At 36.0% G+C, this 15,081-nt stretch overlaps 1 non-coding gene across 1 annotated transcript; it reads right to left on the bottom strand.

Moving 5' to 3' along the window:
• Nucleotides 1–14,163: 14,163 nt before the first annotated feature.
• Nucleotides 14,164–14,270, bottom strand: LOC131641750 (small nucleolar RNA R71). Its single transcript, XR_009295606.1, has one exon. It is a non-coding gene; the product is annotated as a small nucleolar RNA R71 (small nucleolar RNA).
• Nucleotides 14,271–15,081: the final 811 nt, after the last annotated feature.

The following is a 15,081-nucleotide window of genomic DNA, read 5'->3' as shown; positions in this document are numbered from 1 at the left end:
AACGTGATAATTGATTTGATTTATTATATCAGTTGCTGGGAGTAAGTCTCAACATTCCTAACATTATTTGCAAGTTCTATGTCTTTGAGATTTTTGCAGGATTGAAGATATTCTGAAAAAGCTCAACATGAGAAGCAAATACATGGGGAAAAGCAATTGTATAAAGAAACATGTTCTTGAAATTGAAGCAAGCTTAGTGCTATGAAGTTTCAAGATCAGAAGCAAGAAGGAAGAATGTTCTGATATTCTCGTGGCAGAATATGCTCTAACACATTCTTATTCCTTATATGTTCTGATACATATTTCTTTTAAGAACTTATCAAAGTGTGCTATGACAGTTGTTTAGCATTGCTCTGATACATGTTCTTTCTTAAAAGGATGTTCTGATTCATTCATGCTCTGACTTTTGTCGTCTAGTTTGTTTTGAAACATTTCAGGATGTAAAGATGCTCTGATGGTGCTCTGGTACATTCAAGAATGTTCTGATACAATCAAGCATGCAATGATTCATGAAGAAATTCAAAGCTCTGAAGCTGTCCTATGGAAGCAAGAAGCAGAAGCTCTGAATGTTCTGAAGTTCTAGGCAAATGTGAACGTCTCGACTAAAATGGAAAATACTCAGGGAAGTCTTTTAGTTATAAATTCTTCCAGTATTTATTTCAGGGGGAGATTGTTAATCTCAGGGGGAGACATATTCACACACTATGTTTATATGCTTATGCTATAACTGTGTAATTGCCTTTGGTCATCTGATATTCTGATTACAAATTCATATCAATTATATGTGTTTTTGTCATCATCAAAAAGGGGGAGATTGTTAGAACAAGAATTGTTCTGATCAATATTCTTAGTTTTGATAATAACAATGTATATGAATTTTATATAAGACAATGTGGTACTCTAATCCTATGCATTTTCCATTTCAGGAAATATATGATGAGTATGCACAATTCAGCGCTAAGAAGCACTGACTCAAAAGGTTCAGTATGCAACATCAGAACATGCTCTCGCAAGACATCAGAAGATGGTCAAGCAGAATCAGAACATGGTCTATTGAAGCATCAGAAGAACTTGAGTTCAAAAGCAGAAGCACTGAAGTTCTTATGGTATCACGCTAGAAGCACTTCAAAGTCAGAAGACAAGAAGATGCTCTGCATCAAGCTGTTTGACTCTGATTAATTCAAACGTTGTATCTACAAAGATCAGATCAGAAGCAAGTACAAGATGGCAGGCTACGCTGACTGACAAAAGGAACGTTAGAAGCTATTAAAGGAAAAGTCAGTTAAAGCAGGAAAAGCAAGGCTCGAGGTAGTTGACAAAAGAGTGAAACATTAAATGCAATGCTGTACGGATAGCGCAATGCATTAAATGCTACCAATGGTCATCTTCTCAAAACGCCTATAAATAGAAGTTCTGATGAGAAGCTGAACAATTCTCTTGCGCAAAAATACAGAAACGCTGTCAAATTCAAAAGCTCTCAAACTTTATCTTTAACCTCACTTCATTACTGTTGTAATATCTTAGTGAGATTTAAGCTTAGAACTTAAGAGAAATATCACAATTGTGATTATAGCTTATTAAGAAGCATTGTAATACTCTTGTAAGATTTTGTTTACATTAATTTGTAAAAGATTCCTAGAGTGATCAAGGTGTGATCAGAATACTCTAGAAGACTTAGAAGGTATCTAAGTGGAAAACCATTGTAATCAAGGTTGATTAATGGATTAAATCCTCAGGTGAGGTAAATCACTCTAAGGGGGTGAACTGGAGTAGTTTCGTTAACAACGAACCAGGATAAAAATCATTGTGCAATTGTTTTTATCATAAGAGTTTTTAAAGTTACACTTATTCAAACCCCCCCTTTCTAAGTGTTTTTCTATCCTTCGATGGTAAATTTTGTTATCATGTGTTTTGATGAATGATGATATAAATGCCCTGTTGTTGTTGGGTTGATTTGTTGTACTTGGTACACGATTGTGAGAGGTTGTTGTTTGCACTGTGTGGTGAATTAAATTATGTTGATGATGTTCATATGATTTAAAGTGGTGATTAGCATGTGATAGGTGGTGCATGCATTTATGAATCATATGGTGGCTGAATCCCGACGTAGATGGATAAGTGGTCGCTAATTCCCATTGTGTGGAATTAGTGAGTGGAAGTAGCCGTATCCTTGATGATGGTAGATCAGTGAGATGGGTGAAATCCATGATTGGTACCACATGCATATAGTTGCATTGCAATAGGTGTATGAATCATTATAACATGAGTGGAAGTGTTCCAATGTTATAATATTGTGTGTTGATTAATGATTGTGATTGGTATGAATTGATAAATCTGAATATGCTAAGTAGGGTGGATAATTGCTTATGAATTCTATATCTGACAGTTTATAATGCTATTTAATTTATGATCTAGTCTCACCCTTACTCTTATTTTTCAGATTGAAGATAAGTGGCTTAGATGTTTGGTGAGGATGGCTTTTAAGGAGTTATCATTTTTAGTCTAATAATTAGGTGTTAGTGTCATGCGCTGAATACTTATAACACTGGGAACACATGTTTTTAGAGTTATCATACTCTTTTATTTGTTTATTATTTGGTTTGGATAATTCTCTTTTGTTGGAATAAAAGGCTTAGATCCTTACGAATGATGTTTCATGGAGTATCCAAATATTTTTGATTTTTTCGCTGTGATAAAACATGAGTTTGAATAATTACATGTTGTTCCCTCAGTAGAGCATGATTACACCTGGAATGTATAATTGTTTTAAATTATGACGCCCTTAAATTCATGTTTTACTCTGATTTTGTACTATGTTTTTCGGGGTATTTAGAAGGGTGTTACATATGCCAACAATCAGAGAGCCTTCATTCTCCCCATTTGACACATTTTGGCTAAAACAACCAAATAGAACCTTTCAAGAGTAATAGCAGCAGCGAAAAAAGAATATAGGAGAGCATGCTCCCCCTCAAAGACTACTATCCATCAGAGCAGCTGCAGCAGATTCTCCCCCTCAGTACAAGCACTTCATGGTATATACTTAATTCCTACTCCCCCTTTTTAGCCACAAAGTGACAAAGGTTGTAGAACTAAGCAAGGTACCTGTCTAGTATTATATATATATATATATATATATATATATATATATATATATATATATATATATATATATATATATATATTCTCAGAAAGCTAAATAAAATATTCTGGGCATTTCACCCTTACAAACAAAACAAAATAACAAAGCAAAAAAATGAATCTCATGACCAGCAGTCATGCATTAGCAGCCATTGTGGAAGCTTCATGACTCCAGCACCTCCACTAATGGCTCAAAAAGAGTTTTCTATCCTTCTTCATGGATACCTATCCCAAGATTTTCGTTGAGATCAGTATTAGTCGAGTCTTTCACAGAAGATGTAGTAGGTAGTGCTTCTTCATACTCCAAAGTCACAGTCTTCATTCCCTCGGTATCTCTATTGAGATGATTATACTCCTTGTAGCTACTAGAGATGTCACATGATAATGTCCTGACATCTAGAGTGACATCGTCCTTAGTCACCTTTTGTTGAGTGTCTCCATTTTTCTCCATTGTTAGGATAGTACACTCCCGTTCATCACTGAATTCCAATACCTTATCTTCACAGGGACAAATCTCTTTAGAAATATTGGTAGACCTTTCCACACAACATTCATCTTCAGTTTCTTTGTGAGGATAGGGAACATAAGTTTCTTCATTGCTGATATCTCTCAAGCTGAAACCATACTCTTCATTCCTTGCAGACTCTTCAGTCTTAGGTTGAATATGTTTGACAGGATGTTGAGTAACTTTATCCGACATCCCTTTGATGTTTAAGTCCATTTGAGCATAGTTTCTTGAGTTCTTATCAATATAGGGAGCTTTGTTAGTTTCAGTCCCTTCACCTGAATAGTCACTCTGATAGTCAAGACTCCTCTTCCCTTGAAGGTCCGTATCATAATCTATTGAGACCTGGTTCTCTGTATCATTCCTCATGTACTAATTGAGTCCAGTTTCCATGTGGTCAGCCCATGAATCATGTCCTGAGCTATAGCTGAGACTTGTTAAGCCTTTGTTAAATTTGGAAGTAGCTTCTAGGCCAGGTACATCGAACCTATCTTGCTGCAATCCAGCATCGTTTATTTTAGAGTCATAGGTGTTTCCATCAGATGTTGAAGCATCTTTAGTTACACTTCTTTCAGTCTTAGATGCAGTAGCCTTGACAGACCGTTCCTTCATTTCCTTAGGTTTTGTTCGATCATAGTCGCATTCTTTGGTCATTTTAGTTCTCGAATCTGCAGACTCTCTTTTGTCAGACTTTGTCAATCCGACCTTAGAAGAATCAGTTCTTCTCAAATTCCCATTATTCCTTCTTCTTGGGCTTTCACCTCTTGTTAGCTTGGACTTCCTACCATGCATAGCATGACATGTGTCTTGAGACGTAGTTTTCACATTTGTCCTAGAAGTGGGAAGCTTCTTTGACACAAATTGTGTCTTACTATGATTCACTTGATGTGACAGCAACCAATTTGGGAATCCAATCAGGTTGAAACATTTCGCCTTCGAATGAACGAATCTGCCACAATGATCACAATTAATGAATTTATGTCGAGAATTAGAGTACCTTTTCTTAGTCTTTTTTAGATGTTGAGACACAGGTCTTGACATCTTCTCTTTCTCTCTCTAAGAAGTCGTTCCACTTCCTTGACTTCCTGAGTCAGAGCTCTTAATCTTTTTACGGTTCTTTCTCTTCCAATGATTCCTTCCTTGCCCAGGTGACTCCGTGAATGATCTTCTGCTTACTTGAGTCACGTTGTGTTGGTATGATTTAGACATCACACCTTCTTCTTTAAGACTCTCAATGATTGCCAAGAGCTCTTTTTTCTCATCTTGTAGTAGAGCTGTAGAGTTTCTATGCTCTATTACCTTGTTTCGAAGCCTTTCATTCTCCAAGCAAGTTTCAGAGACTCCTGCTACCATTTCACTTATCGTAAGTTCATCTAGATAAGTCTCAGTATCATATTCTTATGATTCAGCAATCGATCCCCAAGTCCTTGTTACTCCATTCTCTTGTTTAACCCTTTCTTTTGACCATGACCCAACTGATCCTGTCTCATGCTTCTTGAGGTATATGATTTTATTAGTATCTTCATACCCTTTATTATTCAGCATGGAGTTCCCTATATTGTTGAACTATTCTTTCAGCACAGTCAGATCATCGAATGTGCTTTCAACAGTTGTCTGTTTCTTAGTTATGGAGATTAGAGTGACATCCATACCTCCTTTACTTAGATGTTGAGACATTTGATTTGACATCGTAGAGCTAGTCTGGGAATGACTGGAGTCTAGAGATGACTTGTCTTCTTCATTCAGCTATGGGCTGCTCATGATAGATTTCATTGTTTCTTCTTGAACAGTTTCCTCCCGGGAGATGAGCCCAGTATCATGTATTTTGATAAATCTTGAACTTTATTCAGCTCACATTGTAAGGATCTAGTTTCTTTTTCCAGTTTAGTGATAGTCCTCAACCGTTCTTCCTTCTCATTATTTAATTGTTGCATCAAACCCTTCTGCTTTTCTCCTCTTTCAAATAGTTCAGCATTGGTGTAACATAGCTCTCTAAATGATGCAAATAGATCATCATATGCTGAATTATTCTCATTATTTGCCCACATGCTATTTAAGGCATTCACATGCTTGGCTTATTATTCTCCGAAGTCACTGTCAGAGTCTTTCTCAGACCAGGTCACAGATAGACTTTTCTTTTGTCTCTTGAGGAGTGTTGGACATTCAGGTATGATGTGTCCAAAACCTCCACATTCATAGCACTGTATTCCTTTTTCATAAGTGGGCTTCTCTTCAGACTTACTCTTTCCATTATCATGAGAGTTGTGAATGTCATATGAGTTGTTCTTGGCATTTGATCTTGGATTTTTTTCCGATCTGCTTCATTACTCGATTGAATTGTCTCCCAAGTAGAACTATTGCATTGGATAATCCTTCATCTGAGTACAGGTCACGTTACTTCATTCCAACTTCAGTGTCAGCAGCAAGGGCTATGTTTTTGTTCTTCTTTTCCGATCTATCATTGATGCTCAACTCAAACATCTGAAGAGATCCTATTAGATCATCCAGCTTCATCTGATTGATGTCTTGAGCTTCTTCAATAACTGTCACCTTCATGTCAAACCTTTTGGGAAGAGAATTGAGCATTTTCCTCACCACTTTTTCTTCAAAAATCTTTTCTCCCAGTGCACTTGATGCATTAGCTATCTCCAGAACATTCATGTGAAAACTCATGAAGTCTTTCATCTTCTTTCATTCTTAGATTCTCAAAATGAGTGGTTAACAACTGAAGTCTTGAAATCTTCACTTTAGAGGTGCCTCCATGTGCTGTTCTAAGGATCTCCCATACATATTTGGCCACTTCGCATGTGTTCACCAACCTAAATATGTTCTTGTCAATTCCATTGAATATGGCACTTAAAGCCTTAAAATTGGCAAGTGAGAGTTTGTCTTCTTCTTGGTTCCAATCTACCCCTGGCTTTAACACGTTCATGGGTTGATTGCCTTCTCCCATAATAACAGGGTGTGTCCACCCTTTCAGAACTACTTTCCAAACCTTGATATCTATAGATTTCAAAAAGGCCACCATGCGAGGTTTCCAATAATCATAATTGCTTCCATCCATAACAGGTGGTCTGTTCAGAAATCCAATTTCCTTGTCCATTGAACCAGAAAGTAACCTCCCTAGATCTCACTCAGATGCAGAGTAAAGTAACTACTCTGATACCAATTGAAATTCTAGTATCAGATATAAGATGTCGAATGAGATGTCACGACACTATATTTGAGTAATGAACACGAATAACAACAGCAACAATAAACTTGCAGAAAGTAAATAACACATCGATATTGTGGACCTCCGTTTTCGGCCATACCTCTCGCGGAGAGATACGTGAACTGACTCTTTTTATTGTTTCTTCTTTTGTATTTTGAAAATTAAGAGAGTCGCCACCGACCTTTTATTTTATCCAATTAAGGAAAGGTTTATAAAAGAAACAGAAAAAAGACCTTTAAGAAATTCTGGGTAAGGGGGTAAGTTATACAAAGGGAAGGTGTTAGCACCCTTTGTATCCATGGTTATCCATGGGCTCTTTAGTTTGCTTAGCTCACTTGTTTTCGATCACTTTTCAATTGCTTTAAAATGCTCATATGTGGTTTCAAATACCTTTGTAAATTGAATTTGTAATGATCCTTGTGCGGATGTATACAAAGTGTTTTTTATCTTTCTAAAGATGTTTTTTTTTGAAAAAAAGAACGTTAACTTCGTAATGATCCTTGTTTGGATATATACAAAGTATTGTCTTTTTGGAAAGTTTTATTTTGAAAAACAACAGTGTATGAGAATTTTGTTTGTTTTGATTTGAGCAAGCAAATTAGGAGGTCTACCCTGAGTTGTAAGGTCTTTATCCTATTTCCTTTAAAAATCTATCCTTTCACCGGATACAAACAAAAGGTTCGATTTTGTACTCGAAACAGTAGAATTTTGACTTTGATTTTGAAAAGAATGAGAAGGGATTACCTAAGGAGGTGCAAGTGTGATTGTGTTTGAATTCAGATATTTTATCTTTTGGAGTTAGTGATCTAACGGTTCAATTTTATCTTTGACATACACGCAGTTTATATGTGCTGGAATTTAAAATGCGGAAATGTAAAATGCGGAAAGTAAATCTACGCTATTACATCGATTTGCATGAAATGTAAACTACGCCTATTTACATAGATTTGACAACCTATACATTTATCTAGGAATTTAAATAGCAAGAAAATAAAGAAATGTTTTTGGATTTTTTATGATTTATTTTAATTATGATTAATGCATGATTAATTTAATTAAAATGAGGAAAAGGTGGAAATAAAATTTAAACCTAAAAATTAAGTTCAAAATATGTTCAAAATGTTTGCTAATTAATTTTAAAACAAAACTAATTTTTTTGAATTTTTGAAATTGATTTGAAATTGATTAAGTTAATTAACACATAATTATGCAAATAATTACACAAATAATTAATACTTAAAGAGAAAATTATTCAAAATATGTACAAAATTAGCTTATAATATATAAACAATATTTCATATGAAGAACAAATTTTTTATGATTTTTTGATTGGTTAAAATAATTAAAAAGCAAATATATAAATATAAACTAATTAATTATGCAAAATATTGAAATTATGAAGAAAAATAAAATATTATTTTAGAAACTTAAAAATATTTTTTGTGTATTTTTTGGATTTTTGAAACTATTTTTAATTAATTTTGCAAGAAAATTAAAATAAAATAGAAAAATAAATAAGCAGTGATCAGATGTGGTGGGTTATAGAGTCTATAGCATGGACTGGCAAGGCTAGAGCGTTGGATGAGGAGATTAATGAAATCAGATGGTGGAAGGCCTGAAGGCGTGTGACACGTGATATACCTGCAGCACACTGGATTAGAAAAATTAAATTTAAAAAAACGCGCGCGTGTGAACCAATGGGGTGAGGACACGTCTTCGTCTTCAACCTCCAGACACCACTTTTAACAGCGCTTTTATGCAAAAGCGCTGTAATTGATGAACCCTAAATCTGCAAAAATAGCGAACAGGGGTAAACGTGCATAGAAATTAGGCGCGATAGGTCCATTCAATTCGTCTTGTTCCACTGAATTCAACCATGCCCTTAATTTGTTCTAATTTTGGCTCTAACTAAAAACCCTAAATTTGAACTAGAAAACCCTAAACAGGTAGATTCGTGTACAAGCATCCAAAACTCAATTAAACTTCCAGAAATGATCTACACGTCAAACTAAGTTCAAATATATGTCTACATCTTGCTAAGCATGCGTGGATTATGAGATACAAGTTGATTCTAGTTCGAACCAATCGTGACCTGTAGTACTTGGTTCAGTGAGTTTCAAGACTTGGAAATGATTGGAATATGCTCAGTGATGCTTAAGGAAGGTGTTTGAATGCTTAGTTTGTATTGAAAATGACTTAAACTTAAAATTCGAATTTCAAGTTTCTTTGAAAAATTTAAGTGATTACAAGTGTGTTACAAGCAGAAGTTTGGCTCTAATTTCGTGCCCTTTCATTTGTGAAGTGTTATAGCCTTTATATAGGCTATGTTGTGCTTAGAATTGAAGCCAAGAAGCCTTTAGTTGCCTTTGTTGAATTCTTGATTTTTTTATATTAAAACCTTTGAATTGTTGACCAAGTCTTGCTTCTCTTCAATGCTCTTGCCTTGTACCTCAATCTTCTGCAGAAAATTGAAGATTCTTGGATGACTCATGCTTAGAAACTAAGCTATCCATTATCCTTCCATTTTCTTTTTTCATTTAATCTTAAAATAAGATAAAAGTAAGCCAAAAATGGATAAAAATGGTGTGGGCTTTGTCTTGGTCGTGGGAGGCCCATAATATCATGGCAAACATGTTTGAACCATGAAAACTTGGCCCCATTTGGAAAAAATACATTTTTGAGCAATGTTGGTTTTATGCATTTTCCCAAAATTTAGCCAACTTCAACAAGGTGTAAATCCCTCAATTTTTGTCATATGAAGAAGATCTTGCACTTTTTGGAAACCTAAAAGAGTCTTCTAACCAATTTCTTTGGTCTCATGTCAAAATTATTTTTGATGCTCCTTGTGTGTCCTTTTGAAAAAAGTGTCTTTTTGTTGACTTTGAAAATGACCTATAATGTCTTTGCTCATATTTTTCAAATGGTGAATGTAATGACCGTGGGATCAATTGCATTTGAAATATAATTGAATTTCCTTCAAAATGAGCTTTGGTTTGAATTTTTTGGATGAAGGATGAGAGAGTTATGGCCAGTCAAAGTTCAGTTGACTTTTTAGGAGAAAACCCTAATTTTGAATCTTAGGGTTTTGTTGATTTTTGATCTTTCCTTGATGAATTATGATCATCCAATGATCAAATGATGAATCTTTTGACAAAATATGGATGTTGACAAAAATTTTCATTTTTGACTGTCTGTTGACTTTTTTGGTCAAACGGGTCGTCTGTTGACTGTTTGAGCTGCTGACGGTGCGTCTGAGTGAATTGAAGTCTGAAAATTTGTGTGATGGTACTTTGAGATATATGGATGTCCATGAAATCCATTTGAGGTCTCAAAAACTTGTTTCTCCTGTAAAAACAAGAAAACCCTAGTCAGGGACTGTTTGTGTAGGAGACAGTTAAGCGTACCTGATTTTTGTGCAGTGTTGAGTCTCTGCTAATCATGTGATATTCAGAAGACTTCTAGGACAAAAATCTTGGAATTTTGAATTGTAAAAGATTGATTTGATTGATGGTACAAAACACTGAGAATTGTACTGCCAGCAGTTTGACTGTCAACTGACTGTTCAGGTATTAATGTAGCAGTTAGAGTGAAAAATCAACAGTCAAAGTTAATTTTCTTTTTGTTGTTTTTTGTTTTATGTGAAAAATTAAAGTTTATTTACATGACTTGTTAAAAACACAGACATAATAAATAACTAATATTTACTGTACGCGAGCACAATTACCGATAATAACCCTGAAAATCATTTAATGCACAGAAAAATGAATATTTGACTGGCATAAAACACACAAAATATTATCTGAATAATTAAGCAACAGTATGACAAATAGTACAACATTTAATACTGACAGTACAAACATTACATACTATATTGAACAGTACGACGAATAAACGGTACATTTAAGAAATAAGAAATACGGCAAATTTTAAGAATGACGATTAATAACCCATGCTACAAATAATAACATGTAGATGATTGGGAGTGCAAGCATCCCAGGTCCACAGTGTTCCGGGCTATGTAGACAGAAAAAAGACATGATCACCGTAGCAATGGTGATGACCATAAGAAAACACGTTTCCCACCACTTCGCCATTTTGTCGGGGAAGAAGAAAGGATGGATATGAAGTAGAAATTTGAGAGATGAGTTAGAATTTGATGTGAGATTTTTATGGAAAAATGAGAGGTATTTATAGAATGGAAAGAAGGATAGAGACGTTGGGGAATGAAGTGATTCCGTACAAAAGGAAAATTTGAGTGGAAGTAAGATTTGAAAGAAAGTGTATGATAGTGTTATGAAAAAGAGAGATGTATAGAATAAAGTTAGGATTTGATTTTTTTGAAAAAGATATTTGAAATGATTTTGAAAATAATGGAATATAGTACAAAAATTAATGGGAAACAAAAGATAATAATAATCTACTTGTTACCAGTACAGTCTGAGTTTCCTGATTCTGCGCCTGCAAAAGATTTAACTATGTACCAATTGTGTCAGTACTATTTATCTGTAAATAAATAAATAGCATGTGTGAAGTAATAAACAGTATTTGGCGTTTGCGTAAGAATAAATTCAACTGCAAGCCAAAATACTGTATAAGAAAAATTCTAAAAACTAAGTATTTCACATGTCAGGATATTTATTGAAATAAAAATCCATGATTATATGAGACTCTTAATTTTTAGATTGGAGTTTTCTTGAAAAAAGATGCGGGCAAATTTTGGGGTATAACAGTTGCCCCTATTCAATCTTCTTAAACCTGAAGAGATTGTCTGAAATCTGAAGGTAGAAGATGATTGAATATTTAGATGCCCTGAAAATTTGCACTTACCTTGATCAGAAGAGATGTTGGAAGTTGCATTTGAATGTCGTCTGCGAAATGTTGTTGGCAGATTGAAACATTACCTGAGATGGGCTTTCAGATGCCACCCGGCAATTGTATTTGATGGTTCGTTCATCAGAATGAATCCATTGATTATATCTTGATGAAGGATTTGAAAGTCTTTGTGTTGACTGTTTCGGAACCGTCCAAGGTTACCTCTTTAAGTCTAGGAGGATGATCGTTACGGAACTTGTCCAAAGTTTTTCCGCTTTAGATTTTGAAAGTTGATCATTGTGGAACCGTCTGAGGTATCAGCTTTAGATCTTCGATGGTAGATCGTTCTGGAACCGTCTGAGGTATTAGCTTTAGATCTTTGATGGTAGATCGTTTTGGAACCGTCTGAGGTATCAGCTTTAGATCTTTGATGTTAGATCGTTCTGGAACCGTCTGAGGTATCAGCTTTAGATCTTCGATGTTAGATCGTTCTGGAACCGTCTGAGGTATCAGCTTTAGATCTTCGATGTTAGATCGTTCTGGAACCGTCTGAGGTATCAGCTTTAGATCTTTGATGGTAGATCGTTCTGGAACCGTCTGAGGTATCAGCTTTAGATCTTCGATGTTAGATCGTTCTGGAACCGTCTGAGGTATCAGCTTTAGATCTGTGATGCTTGTTTTTGAGTTGATAAGTGATCAGAATGAATCTTCGGCTTGATTATATCTGAGAGAACCGTTCATGGAATTCAGGTGAACACTGCATGTGATTGAGAACATCTTTGTTGAAGATATCTGATAACACGATTTTATATCGTATATTTAGCTTGAAATTCATAGATATTTATAGCATTTTCCGTTTATTATATTGATTTATTATGATATTACGCGAGTTTTTGCTTTGTTTCAGGTTTTACACTCTTATTACGACTAATTGTGAAAAAGAGAAGAAATGGAGCTAAAACGACCACTATTTGTGCCTAAAAGATGAAAAATGGGTGCTGAAGTGAAAAGGAGGTGCAAATAAGACCCAGAATGTGCAAAGCTAATGACCCAGCCCATGAAGGATCAATTGTGCGTGGCCCAAATCACACAAGCAAGTGGAGACGCACGTCTCCAACGTTCTTCTGCCACGTCACCAAGAGGAGACGCCCGTCTCCAACCACTCCTAGATTCTCTCCACTTGGACATATTGTATGCCTATTAACATGAAAGTTTGAGATCTTTAACTGGATAGTAGACATAGGACATTATTTTTAAGGATGGCGAAAGCGTATTAAAACTAATTGGGACTTATTTATTTTCAAAAATTGTTTTTACACCCGAGCGGGATGGCGAAAGCGTACGTTAGGGATATTAGCTTGTTCCGAGTCAATAGAGCGAAAGTTTGAGATTAGGAGATTTAAATAGATAACAACTTTATAAAATAGGCATTTTATTAATTACGTTGTTTCCAAAAAGCTCTTCTAAAATCTAATGGGATGGCGAAAGCGTACATTAGGATTAGGATAGTAATCTGAATCAACAGAGCGAAAGTTTGAGACGAGGATTTTTAATCAATTGAATTAGTAAAGATTTTTAATTAAATTATGCAAAAGCCAATGGACCTTCGGATTACCTTAAGTTAAACGAAATACATACTGATACCTGTCTTTTATTATATTCTTTATTTCTCACTGTCACTATCCCTTAGGAACAATCAAAATTTTAGTAGCCCTAGCTTTACATAGTAACCTTAGATAACGGTAGATCGATTCATAGTCCCTGTGGATTCGATATCTTTTAAAACTACACGACACGACTGTGCACTTGCAGTCATCAGATTTAAAGACACGTAAAGTCGCGATCAAGTTTTTGGCGCCGTTGCCGGGGACTATTTAAGTCGATATCGTAACTCACTGTTACACCGTAGAGACTAGGACAATTCTTCCCTTTCTTTCTGAATGATTGTATGCCAAATACTCGTTCACAAGGAGGAGATTTAATACAACGAATTAACGAGATCGAACGTTTTATTAACGTCAAACGTCGAGCTCGCAATCTTCCCGAAGTAGCACCAATTCCTATTAATCAGGAATTGACTTTTACTGATCAAATCAATCAAATTATCCCGAAGTTAGAGATGGCTGCTATTCGTCCTCTTAGAGACTATGCCGCTCCTTCGCGCGCTGAACCGCACTCAAGTATCGCACCACCTGCGATTGAGGCAAACAATTTCGAATTGAAACCTTCGTTGGTCCAAGCTGTTCAACAGAATCAATTCTTTGGAAGCCCTGTAGACGACCCTAACCTTCATTTATCTGTGTTCGTGCAATACGCCGACACTGTCAAAGCTAACAACGTTAGTCCCGAAGCTATTCGATTACGTCTCTTTCCTTTCTCCTTAAGAGATAGAGCTAGAGCGTGGCTTCAATCCCTGCCTTCTAATTCCATAACCACATGGGACGAATTGAAGAGAGTATTCTTAGCGAGATACTTTCCGCCTAGCAAAACTGCTATGCTTAGAGGTCAAATCAACGGATTTACCCAGAAAGATAACGAATCACTCTTCGAAGCTTGGGAACGTTACAAGGACATGCTTAGAATATGCCCTCATCATGGACTCGAACCATGGCTGATCATCCATACTTTCTATGGTGGTCTCTTATATAACACTAAAATGACTATAGATGCCGCTGCTGGCGGAGCATTAATGGACAAACCCCATGATGAAGCATACAAACTCATAGAGAACATGGCACAAAACCATTACCAATGGGGTGGAGAACGAGCCGCTCTAGAGAAAGCCCAAACCAAAGGAGGAATGTACGAAGTAAGTGGTATAGACCGCGTTAACGCTAAAGTAGACGCTTTAACTCAAAAGATCGAGAACTTAACCATCACTCCTTCAGCCACCGCTGCTGCTGTAACACCTAACTGCGAGATCTGTGGATTGACTGGACATGTAGTTGCCGAATGTCAACTCTTGACTGGAGTCGCATCTGATCAAGTAAACTATGCTCAAGGAAACCCTTATTCTAACACGTACAACCCTGGATGGAAAAACCACCCGAACTTTTCTTATAAGAACAACAATGCGTTGTACGCACCTGGACAAGCACCTGCTGTACCACCTGGCTACCAAAAAGCACCTGTAGCTGCTCAAAATACCCCTAGGAAGTCGAATCTAGAAATCATGATGGAGAACTTTATAGCTTCCCAACAACAAACCAATAAAGACTTCCTGAACCAAAACATCCACAACAGCGAGCAACTAAAACAACTATCGAACAAAGTAGATGCTTTAGCTACTCATAACAAAATGCTAGAAACTCAAATCTCACAAGTAGCCCAACAACAAGCACCTACTGCTGCCCCTGCTGGCACGTTTCCTGCTCAACCACAACCTAATCCTAAAGGACATGCGAACGCAATA

Source organism: Vicia villosa, unplaced genomic scaffold, assembly GCF_029867415.1.
Source record: "Vicia villosa cultivar HV-30 ecotype Madison, WI unplaced genomic scaffold, Vvil1.0 ctg.004005F_1_1, whole genome shotgun sequence".
Lineage (NCBI taxonomy): Eukaryota > Viridiplantae > Streptophyta > Magnoliopsida > Fabales > Fabaceae > Vicia > Vicia villosa.
Note: the sequence above shows the minus strand (reverse complement) of the source record. Positions and strands in the feature narration are given on the sequence as shown.